At 39.5% G+C, this 12,200-nt stretch overlaps 1 protein-coding gene across 8 annotated transcripts in view; it reads left to right on the plus strand.

Annotated features, from left to right (window-relative positions):
* The window catches only part of Ankib1 (ankyrin repeat and IBR domain containing 1), a 131,683-nt gene that overhangs the window by 30,748 nt on the left and 88,735 nt on the right, over positions 1-12,200 (plus strand). For 4 of the 8 annotated variants that reach the window (XM_069996474.1, XM_069996470.1, XM_069996475.1 and 1 more), the window contains exon 1: positions 52-556. The exons of 1 other annotated variant lie outside the window; for it this stretch is intronic. The gene's annotated coding sequence lies outside the window, so the exon portion shown is untranslated. Of the gene's footprint in view, positions 1-50; positions 557-2,160; positions 2,296-12,200 lie in introns of those variants that run through there. 3 more of the 8 variants (XM_069996472.1, XM_069996471.1, XM_069996476.1) reach the window with 2 other exon arrangements.

Consider the following 12,200-nt stretch of genomic DNA (forward strand, 5'->3'; position numbering starts at 1 on the left):
TGGTTGGCGGCGGAAGAGCTTCCGGGTCAGGAGCCTAGGCGCCTGGGTTCCGCGCTGCTGTTCGTCTGCGGTGCCGCTCCAGTAGGGTCTCGGACGAGCTCCTCGCAGACGGTGGTGGCGGCGGGAGCGTCCGCGACACAGTCCGAGGCAGGGGAGGGGAGGAGGGCGGCGAGGCTGCGCGCGCGCGCGCGCGCGCCGGGCTCGAGCATGAGCTGGACTTGACCGCGAGGCGGAGGCTAGAGCCACCGCCCCCTCGTCCCCTCCCCGGAGAAAGGCGGTGCGACGGCCCGCGAAGGATGGGGGGCGCCCGCCGGTTCTGAGCCTCGCCACGCGTCTTCGGCTCGCGCCGGGCTTCGCACGGGCCTCTAGTGCGCGCCCTCGGCCCCCAGCCTGCAGCCTCCGCACGGGCCGTCCGTGCACCCGGACCGGCGAGGAAGGGGCGTCCGTCAGGGTGGGTGGGGCGGGGAGGGAACCTGAGGTCACCGGCTCGGGGGAGAGGCGGAACTGCAGACCGGCGGGGTCCCCCCGACCCTTGCCCTCGGCTGAAGAAGTCCCCGTAAGTCTCAGCTGCGCGGTACGGGTTGATGGGGCTGTCTCAGTGCATTTTGAGGTCCGAGTTCAAGGCTGCCTGGTTCACGCCCTCCTGTGTCTGTCTGTCTGGCCCGGTCGCTCTGTCTCCGTCTGTGCTTAGGCACGATCCTCCGTCTGCCCCTCAGGGCTCTGCTCCTGGAAGCCGCCTGGGTTTCCAGGGCGCGTCCCATCCGCCCTAGCTATACTGGAAATGGATTTGTGCCCTCCCTCGTTTTTCTCAAGACCCTAGAGCGCACAGCCTTCCCGGACCATCTTTGAGATGTGGAAAGCCTCGGGCTCCACGGATCTCACGATCTAAGCGTAGGGGAACGGGTGGGCTAAGGTGTTCTGCAGGGCTGTAATGGGTGGGGATGGGTGCAGGTGGCTCCAGTGAACCTTTATTTTTGCTGCTTCTGCCACCAAAACAAAAGAATGGGCACTCCCTGTACCCTCATTCTTCTCCCTATGTGAACGAACTATTTTCTGTATGTTGCTCTTTGAGTAGAAGGAAATTGGAGGTAGAGCTGTAATTAAGCCTCTTCTGAGGAAATCTTAGTCTGTAAGCTCGGTTCACACGGAATGGCATATTGAACAATCTTGTGTTGAAAAGAATACCCATGCCCGAAAAGCGTTACCAATATATCTGACAATTGAATGTGAGAACAAGTCTGGTATTTCAAACAGTCTGTTTTAGCTACCTTTAGATGATTTTTAGTGTTCTAATTTACAGTTGGTTCTTAATTTACAAGTGTGTGTGTGTGTGTGTGTGTGTGTGTGTGTATGACGATCCTTGTCTCGAATCTTTTGCTTTGTTAGTGGAAACATAGAGCTTAAAATACTTTAAAGTGAGTTTTAAAACCTGTGTCACATTACATTTTACACTATTTTAAATCTTTAATTTCAGATGCAATTTTTTCTTCTTAGTTTTTTTTTAAAATTAACTGCAAATATCTCCAATGTGTATTTTCAGGTTTTTGACTAGATATTTCCCCCCCCCATTAAAATTTGGGTTGCTTTTTAAACTGCTGCTCCAGAACTTACCAGAAATTCGATTAAAATATAATTTTAATGCTGCCAATGATTGGACAATAACTGCGATGTGCCTTCATGCATATAACTTCTTTTCAAGGCATCATAGAAAACAAACTAATTTAAGAAAATTATTCTGTATTTTGTAGGTTCATTATTATTATTTTGTAAATTACTCTGTAATGTAATCTGGTAGCCTTGATGAATTGCACTGCATGATAAACACTTATTAAGAAAGATAGATGTGTTTAATGCTAATACCCCCATCTCCATGTCCCCCCTCCCATCAAAACAACTTTTGGGCAGTTGGTTTTGTACTGTTATTTGATCTATAATCTTGCATGATATATGTATCTCTTTCTGCCTCTCTGTACTTGGCACAGATGCCAAGCACTGTGCAGAGTTGAGCAAATTATTAGGGTGTGGCTTTTGTTTTCTATAAAATTGATCAGCTTCCGAACCACAAGATTGAGATGTTGCAATAAGCTGATAGGCAATAACTTGGAGAAATTTTTAAAAAGAAAAAAATAAGTCCATTGATTCACCTTATTCTTGGGGCAGGGAGGACCATATTTTCCATTTGTTCCTTTACGGACAGCTCTGAAGATTTTGAATTTATGAAATGAAAGGGTTCTGAAGTCTTTCAGACCAAGTTCCAAACGAGGGCTGTAACAGGTGGCTGCTGAGACATGGGAGGTAAGTTTTGAAAGTCACTAGTACTCCTGTGGTAGTGCCCACTTTGGTTGTCGTCTTCCTTTTCTGTGTATTTTTCTAACTTGTGAAAGTGAAATGTGTATTTTCAATTTTCTTGTAGGTAATAGTTTTAAGTGAGTAACTTTCATGATCATTTTGTTTTGTTTTTTAAAAAAGCCTTTATGGAGTATCTTTGTGGAAGTTCAGTTACTTTGTAGACCTACAAGATAAATATATATATTACGATTTCCTTTCTTGGGCTGGGAAGGTGGCTCAGTGGTAGAGCACTTGCCTTGCATGCATGAGGCCCTGGGTTCAATTCCTCAGCACCACATAAACAGAAAAAGCCAGAAGTGGTGCTGTGGCTCAAGTGGTACAGTGCTAGCCTTGGGCTGAAGAGTTTAGGGACAGTGCCCAGGTCCAGAGTTCAAGCCCCATGATCAACAACAACAACAACAAAAATTTCCTTGTCATTAAAATATTCAATTTTGCTATTCAGTTATGCTTCTTCCCATCTGCCTTTTTAGAGTTCAAGCCCCATGATCAACAACAACAACAACAAAAATTTCCTTGTCATTAAAATATTCAATTTTGCTATTCAGTTATGCTTCTTCCCATCTGCCTTTTTAGATTTCTCAAATAGATTTTAAAACCCTTGGGCCAGCCTGGTGGCTTGGGAGGCATAGGTAAGAAAATCACAGTCCAAGGCCAGCGTCAAGCAAAAAGCTTGAGCCGCTTTCCAAGCAATAAAGGTCTTTGGCATGGTTTAAGTGATAAAAGTACCTGTCAAGCAAATGCAGTCCTGAGTTCAAACAAAATTCCCAAACTACCAGAAATCAAGCCAAACATATACCCTACCAACCCCAACAACAAAAACTGTTTGATCTTTTTACAAGGTTGATTTGAAGCGCTTCAAGAAAGATAAGCACCATAAATGCAGTATGAAGTGCTTAATTTGTGCTAGTCACGGTGAGCATTATATGTTATTACATTTAATTTTAAGAATAGTCCTAAGAAGTCTTTAGTTTTCATTTAAATTTATGACTGAATTTTATTTCATTCTGTAACATACTAGAAAAGGTGAGGAAATTTTTTTCTTTATAAGCAAGCAAGGGTTCCTTTGTAACAATTCCAAACATGAATACATTGTATCAACTCCCCTCCTCTATCACTGCCTTTTATCCTACTCCCCAGTCCCAGACATTTTCAGTAGGTTTCATTGTTTTTATTTATTATTATTGATTAATCCAGTATGAGTACTGGAGCTTGGACTCAGGGCTTAGGTTTTGTCTCTTAGCTTTTTCATCCAAGGCTAGCACTCTACCACTTGAGTCGCAGTTCCACTTCTGGCTTGTGATGGTCAATTAGAGATGAGAGTTTCACACACTTTTATTCCTTGACTGGCTTTGAACCAATCCTTAGATCTCACCTTCTTGAGTAGCTAGTATTACAAACTTATTGTTCTATTTTCATATGTATATATATATAAACAAATTTTCTACCATATTCATCCTCTTTCATCTTCCTTAGCTTTCCTTCCTGCCAGTGGCACTACTACCCTCAACGATGCCTGCCTCAGTTTCCTTACAATTGTTTTCAGTATGTATTAGTTGCAAGAAGCTGCTCCATGGTGTTTCAGATGTACATATATTAAACCTTACACCACATTTTCTTGATTCATCCATTGTAGGATATCTGGTCTGTTTTTATAACTTGGCTATGGTGAATAGTGTAGTAAAACATGGATGCAAGTGTCTTTATTGTCTCCTGACTTGTAATCTTTTGGATAATTGCCTAAGAGTGGTATTGATGGAGCATAGGGTAGTTTTATTTTTAAAAATCTGTAGTTTTATATTTATAGTTTTTTAAGGAGTATCCAGACTGCCTACCATAGTGGCTGCACTAATTTACATTCCCAACAACAATGTAATAGGGTTTATTTTCCTTGCATCCCTACCACTACCAGCAACAATGTTTGTTTGTGTTCTTGATGATGGCCATTCTTACTGGGTGAGATGGATTCTTGTTGTTGTTTATGATAAGAGATGTTGAGCATTTCTTCTTGTATTATTGGCCATTTTTACTACTTCTGAGAAGTCTCTATTTAGCTCCTTTGCTCAAATCTATTGTTTATTGATTTGTTAAGGGTTTAGTTTCTTTATCTCCTTGTATATTCTGGATACTTAGGCCTTTGTTGCATTAAAAGCTGGGAAAATATCCTATTCTGTAGTCTTTTTAGCTTAGTAACTATGTTCTTTGCTGTGCAGAAACTTTTACCTTGATGAATTCCATACCCATTTGTTGAGCTGGAATTCTCAGGAAGTTCAGCCTATGCCAAATAGTTTCTGTTTCTCTTACTCCTTCCTGAAGTAGTTTCAAGGTTTCAGGCCTTACATTGAAATCTTCAACCCATTTTGAAATAATATTAGCACAAGGTAATAAGAATACAGTTTCAGAATCTGCATATGGATGTCCAATTTCCCAACACCATTTGTTGAGAAGGCTGTTTTTTTCCAACATATATTTTTGGCTCTCATCAAATATCAGATGACTATTGGTATATAGGTTTATTTCTAGGTCTTGTAGTCTATTTCATTGGTCTTCAGGCCTATTTTTGTTCCAGTACCAAGCTATTTTTGTTACTCGAAGTCTGTAATAAATCTGGAATTGTGATGCCTACAGCATTATTATTACTATTTTATCCCCCCCCCCCAGGATTGCTTTGGCAATCCAGGGTTTTTTATGGTTCCATATGAATTTTTGGTTGTTTTCTCTAACTCTATGAAGAATGACATTGAGATTTTGATGGATATAGCTTCAAATTTGTAGATTGCCTTTGAAAGTATGACCATTTCATGGTATTAAATCTTCACATTCTAGAACATAGGCAGTTTTTCTACTTCCTGATGTCTTCAATTTTTTCCTTCAAGGTTTTATAGTTTTCATTATAGAGGGCCTTCATTTTCTTGTTTTGGTTTATTCCTAGATTTTTTTTTTTTTTTTTTTTTGGTGGGCCATGGGGCTTGAACTCTGGGCCTGGGCGCTGTCCCTCAGCTCTTCAGCTCAAGGCGAGCGCTCTACCACTTGAGCTACAGCACCACTTCCGGTTTTCTGGTGGTTTATTGGAGATAGGAGTCTCACGGTCTCTCCTGCCCGGGCTGGCTTTGAACCGCAATCCTCAGATCTCAGCCTCCTGAGTAGCTAGGATTACAGGCGAGAGCCACCAGCGCCCGGCAGATATTTTAATTTTTAAGGCTTTCTTGCTTTCCCTATCTTCTTGTTGGTATACAGAAAAGCCACTGATATTCATGGGTTGATTTTATATCCTCCTTTGTTAAGTTATTTATCAGCCCTAGGAGCTTGAGAGTATAGTCTCTAGGGTTCTTTAGATATATAGAATTATATCATCTGGAAACAGGGATAGTTTGATTTCTTCCTTCTCTACTTGGATTCCATTATGTCTTTGTCTTGCCTTATTGCTCTGACTAGGAATTCTAGTACTATATTGAAAAAAGTAGTGGAGAGAATGGACATCTTTGTATTATTTCTGATTTTAGAGGAAATGGTTTTAGTTTTTCACCAGTATGATGATCGCTGTTCGTTTGTTACAAAAAGCCCCTATTATGTTGAGATATGCTTCCTCTATTCCTTGCTTTACTAGAACTTTTATCATAAAAGAAAGGTGGATTTTGTCAAAACCCAAAGTCTTTACATGCTAAATTTTATTCTTTTTGTTGTTGTTGTTGTTAATAGTTTGCTGTGCTTTAGGCTAATGCCTTTTGCATTTAGTTACAGGATTATAGAGTGGATAATTACTTTTTTTTTTTTTTTTTTGGGTCCAGTCATGGGGCCTGAACTCTAGGCCTGGGTGCTGTCCCTCAGCTCTTCAGCTCAAGGCTAGCGCTCTACCACTTGAGCCACAGTACCACTTCCGGCTTTTCTCTTTTTGCTTATGTGGTGCTGAGGAATTGAACCCAGGGCCTCAGGCATGCAAGGCAAGTGCTCTACCACTGAGCCACCTTCCCAGCCCCCATAATTACTTCTTGAAAGCAGTAGTGGTACTTGATTTATGAGTGATTAAACCCAGATCTTCTGTTATGTCAGACATGCATTTTACCACTGAGTCTTACCCAATCCTTTTAATATGTTGTTTTAGCCATGCTGCAACCCTTTATTTTGTTTTAGAATTCATGGGCTGGCCAGGAATTCTCTTATCTTACTGTCTCATGTAATGGCAGTTGTAGGCACCACCATGGCTAGCTTCACTTGATATTTTTCTGTCTCAGACTAGCCTATATTTTAAGTTGGCAAGCATAACTCTTCCCTTATGGGTGGTGGTAAAATACTGAAATTACTCAAGTTATTGTATTTTCCTGATTAGAACAATTTTGAGGGGCGAGTAGAATTTCTTTTCAGGATTATAAGATGGACAAAATGACAAGTCTGTTAAGTACTGGGACTACATCTTGAGCAAGTCAAGATGTCTTTCTTCATTGATCTATGAAGTATTCACTTATAACTCATGGATGAAAACTTCATGTAATTTTTTTTTGTCAGTCATGGAGCTTGAACTCTGAGCCTGGGTGCTTTCCTTTAGCTCTTGAGCTCAAGGTGTGAGCACTTTACCACTTAAGCCACAGTGCCACTTCCGCTTTTCTGAGTGGTTTATTGGAGATAAGAGTCTCGTGGACGTTCCTGCCCCGGCTGGCTTTGAACCGCAATCCTCAGATCTCAGCCTCCTGAGTAGCTAGGATTACAGGCATGAGCCACCAGCGCCCGGCTTTCATGTAATGTTCTTAGCTCTCCAAAAGGTATAAAAGTATTGCCTTCCTTGTTTATGTATCTACTCAGAGTATGGTAAGAGGAGGTATGTAAATATACAAAACTAGGGTTTTATTCTGTTTGCTGGCTTCAAACAATAGGTGATTATTTGTTCCATTATCACATATTTATTTGAGCTTTCAAAAATAATTTTGAAATAATTTCATCTTTACACAAAAAAACCCATCAGAATAGTACAAAGAACTTATATATCTCTGCTCTAGATTACTTTTTTTTTTTTTTTTTGCTCTAGATTATTTTTTTAACCTTAAATCTATGTAGTATTTCCTCATGACTCTAGACAGATAATGCTTTCAGGGCAGGTATTCCACAGAAAAGGCACTGTGCTCTTTTCAGTGCATTGCATTCTGAGACATCTAGTGTTAAATTCTATCACTAAATAGTAATGTTAATTCACAAGGCCATATTTATGTCCCTTTGTTTATTGTTTTCTGGAAGCATTTTCCTAAATTGTGCCCATACTTAGATTCTTACCAAACCTTCATGCACTAGCTTCAGTTAGTGTCATTGATGACTTAATTACTGCTGTGATTGCCAGATGATACTTGTTTCCATTATTCCTTCCACATTATTTTATTGATAGGTACTTTTCTCCTTATTCGTTAAATGAGTAAAGACTCATGGATTTTGACTTTATGTGATGCATTGTGCTTTAGTACCATTATCATTTATTTTGCTATTTAAGTTGTCCCAATTTAGCCAGAGGGAGCCCCTTTAAGCTGGTTCCTATGCCCATTTATCATGCTTTTATCTCATTCGTTGCACATTTCCTTATGACCTTTTGGCAGAATAAGCTGTTCCTGGATCATCTTGTGCTTTGCTTGTCTAGCCCTGAAATCAACCACTTCTCCAAGAAAATGTTTTGTTTTTCATTTTTGTGGAAGTTGGTCTTTAAAAAGAAAGATTTGAGATTTAGTTTTCTCATTACTACTGGGACATCATTGCTTCCAAGCCTTCTTAGTGAACAAAATTAAGATATATGTGTGTGTGATTTGTATGCGTACATATGTATTACACACATAGTGCTACATATGGGATTGTTTCTAGAGCTGAATGTTTTCATTATAAAATCTTAAGTTTGTTTCTGTAGTTCCAGCCCAATAACCAGAAGTCATTTTAACTCTCTGCCTTTCCATGTATATAAATACTTTCTCTTTCAGCAGGAAACTACATTTTAGACATTAGCCTAAATAGACATTGGCCAGTTGTTTTACTTACTTTCTCAATGTTTTATGCCATACAAACCATCTTCTACCTTCATCTGCCCTTGTGCCACTCTGCATCATTGACTGCTAGGTCTGTGCATTTCTCCGTTCCTCAAAATACTCATCGTCTTCAACTGTACGCTATTTGGTCAAAACCTCTACTAGCGTTCCTCACTTGGCCTCATTACCCTACATTCTGTTACAGTAGTTTACTTCTAAGTATATCCTAAGGATTTATGATCACATATATATATGATAACATATATATGTGATTTTCCTCACATGAACGGTAACATTAACTACAATTTGGTTTATGTTTTGTTTTATTTAACATATCTTTAAAAACTTTCCACAGGGGGGAGGGGGGTAAAATTGGGTGGGGGGAGGGGGGAGACGGGGAAGGGAAGTGAAGGGTAAACAAGGGAGGAGGCTGCAATGCTTGGTAAGAAATGTATGCATTATCCTGCCCATGTAATTGTTGCCCCTCTGTACAGTATGTTCTCAAATAAAATAAAATACAATTAAAAAAAAAAAAAAAAACTTTCCACATGCGTACATAACTCATTCTGTATAGCAATTCCTTTCAGAGAAAGAGAGAGAGAGGAGAGAGAGTATACATGTATCTATCCAGACATATAACCTCTACTTACCTGGTAGTATTTAGCGATTATATAAATTTCTTCTATCCTAGTGTGCAGTCCTATCTTCAGTGTGTCTTTGCTGCTGTTTCTACCAAGAAGTAGAATCTGTTTATCTCTTGAGCCTCTACTTTATGTTTATTTTGTCCAAATGGTAGAAGTAATGTGTAAGCTCTGGAACTAAATCCTTAGGACTGTTCTAAGAGTGCTTTCCTACAGTAAGTGTGTCTAACCTATAGGAGAACAAGAGGCCCATTATAGGAGAACCAACACACTCCTCTGACAATTATCCAGGAAACTCTAAAGTCAGTTACTGTGGACCTCCTAGATCAGCGGATACTTTGGCTGTATATATGTGCAGAAGAACCATAAATAAAATCAGCAGGGAAACTTTAAGTCATCTTACAGAGTTGTAAGAAGTAATATTGTTTTAAAACTTGAAGTTTAGAATAGCTTATTCTGGAGCAAGACATAACTGAAATCATATTGTGTTCATTTGGACACCAAACTAATCTCTAGCTGTCTACTTTGAAATGTTCATGTCTTTATACATAATATAAAGTATATACAAAGTATAAAGGGTATATAAAGTATACAGTCACTCAATTTGAATACATAATTTGAGTACTACTGACATAATTCTTATAATGTTTTTCCTTGACAAGCAAATGAAAGGAGAGAAACCCCCCCCCCCAAATTGTTAAGGTGCTTAGTTCTGCATTTCCCTAACTACTTCTGAGGCTGAGCTTTTTTTTTTTCTTTTTTTTTTTCAATAGGCTTCACAGTTGCTAGGCAGGTAATCTGCAACTTGAGCTGTTTCTTCAGTACTTTTTGCTCTGCTTCCTTTCTAAATAGGGTCTAACTTTTTGCCCAGCCTGGTGTGGAACCATGACCTCCTATTTATGCCTTTTGTATAGCTTGTTTGACTGGCATGCATTACCAAACCTAGCTGTTGGTTGAGATTGGGTCTCAAATGGTTTGCCCTGGCTGGCCTTGATTACTTTAGTTCTCAGCCTCCTCAGTAACACTAGCAAGGGTAAGCATCTTGGAAGTATTTATTTTTCATTTTGGTTTTTAGTGCTTTGAATATTTATTCATATCTTCCCTCAGTTTTTTTTCTGTTGGATTTTTTTCCCTTACCAGTTGTGATGCTCTAGGCGTGCGTGCGTGTGTGTGTGCGTGTGTGTGTGTATGTGTGTGTGTGTGTGTGTGTGTGTGTGTGTTGGTAGTAGAGCCTGAACTCTGGGCCTGGGCATTGTACCTCAGTTCTTCAGCTCAAGGCAAGCACTCTACCACTTAAGCACAGCGCCACTTCCGGCTTTTTCTGCTTATATAGTACTAAGGAATCGAACCCAGGGCCTCATGCATGCAAGGCATGAACATACTTCCCAGCCTGTAGGTGTAATCTTTCATTTGAAAATATGTTTCTTTTCAGTCTTTTGTTTTTGGCTTGGTTTATGGTATTAGCTGTGAAATTCTGTTTTGGCATTTCATGTCATCATTTATTGTATTTTTCTCTATGACTTTTGAAGTTTTTGTCTTGAAAATATCTCTCTGATCTAGGTAATAGAAACTTTGCTAGATTTTCTTCTGACTTTATACCATCTTTGCTGTGGAATAAGAATCATGTTCAGTTGCTTCAGAAATTTAAAAAAAGATGAGTTATGTAAATAAATTAGGGGGGAGTGTGTATGTTGGCACCTTCCTATAGTCCTAGCTACTTTCGAGGCTTGAGGTAGAAGAACCATTTCATCCCTTACCAAAACAAGACCTTATCTCCAGAGACACACACACACACACACACACACACACACAGCCACACACACACACAAATAGGTTAGGAGGTGTAGCAAAGTAAGACTTGATTGCCTCTCATTCTTAGGCCCTGGTTTCTATACCAATTGCCACAAAAATAAGGGGAAAAATGGACTATTTCCCTTCTGTGAGTAGTTGGAAGTGGATGTCCAGGATGGTGGCCCAGTGTTCTATGGAATACAGGCTCATTTATCTATCCAGCCAGTCTTGTGGTTCTGAGGTGACATATTGGGCTGAATAGCATCTTCTTTCTAATTCTTTCATCAGTCATTCTTTTGGTGAATGTGATCTTTGGAGCCAGGGCCAAGATAAAAAAGGCTTCTCAGAATAACTAGTTCTTGTGCAATGTTTTTTCCTTTTCTTTGAAAAAGTAGAATTGATTTTGTTTTTTGTATAATAATAAGTGTATCTGCAGAAGGCCTCAGAAAGTATTCTCTATAACCCATTGGATTACTGTGTTACTTTTTTTTTTTAACAAGCTGACCTGGAAATAAACAGGGTTATATTCTCAAGTTGGAAACTTCTCTTGGAAATACACACAGGTTTATCATTGTGTTGAATAAATCATGTTCAATAAAAGTATTTTATTTGCAGTAAGTGTAGTAAGCAGTAGTGTAAAACTGAAAATAGCTGAGTATTGATGGCTCATGTTTGTAATCCTAGCTACTCAGGAAGCTGAGATCCAAGAATTGAGGTTCGAAGCAGCTCAGACAGACAAATCTGGAGACTATTATGTGTAGTTTACTAGCAAAAGGCCAACTCCTTTGGGAGTTGGAAAGGGTATTCCAGGAACTATTAGTTCAGTAGTCAGCTGGATTATAAAAGACAGGCAGTAAAGAGATAAATGTTAGTCTTTGCAGGGAATTTTCTTTATGCCCAGGAGCCATTGGAAAATTCTGGAGTAGAATTGGGCAAGATCCAATTTGTCCTGGTTTTGATTTAACCTGGTTTTAATAAGAAAAATACACTTCATGTACAGTCTGGAATGAATAGAATCTCTTCTGATATATTAAGATCTATTTTAATATTAGTTAAGAACATTTTTATTGAATATTTGTATAAATATTATACAGAGAAATAGAGATATATAAAGTCACATATGTTGTAACTATACAGTTGTAACTATATAGTTTCTAGCCAGGTGCCAGTGGCTCATGTCTGTAATCTTAACTATGAAGGAGGCTGAGAACTGAGGATTTGAAGACAGCCCAGCTTTGTGAGACTTTATCTCTAGTTAGCCACCAAAAGTCTAGAAGTAGAGCAGTGGCTTAAGTGATAGAGTACTAGCTTTGAGCAGATAAGCTCATAAACAGTGCCCAAGCCCTGAGTTCAAACCCCAGGACCAGCACCAAAAAAGCCCAAAAAAACATACAATTCCAGTTTTTAAGGAGTTTGTATTTTAAACACA

The sequence above is a fragment of the Dipodomys merriami genome, unplaced genomic scaffold (genome assembly GCF_024711535.1).
Source record: "Dipodomys merriami isolate MVZ:Mamm:240054 unplaced genomic scaffold, mDipMer1.0.p SCAF_5, whole genome shotgun sequence".
Classification (NCBI taxonomy): Eukaryota; Metazoa; Chordata; class Mammalia; order Rodentia; family Heteromyidae; genus Dipodomys; species Dipodomys merriami.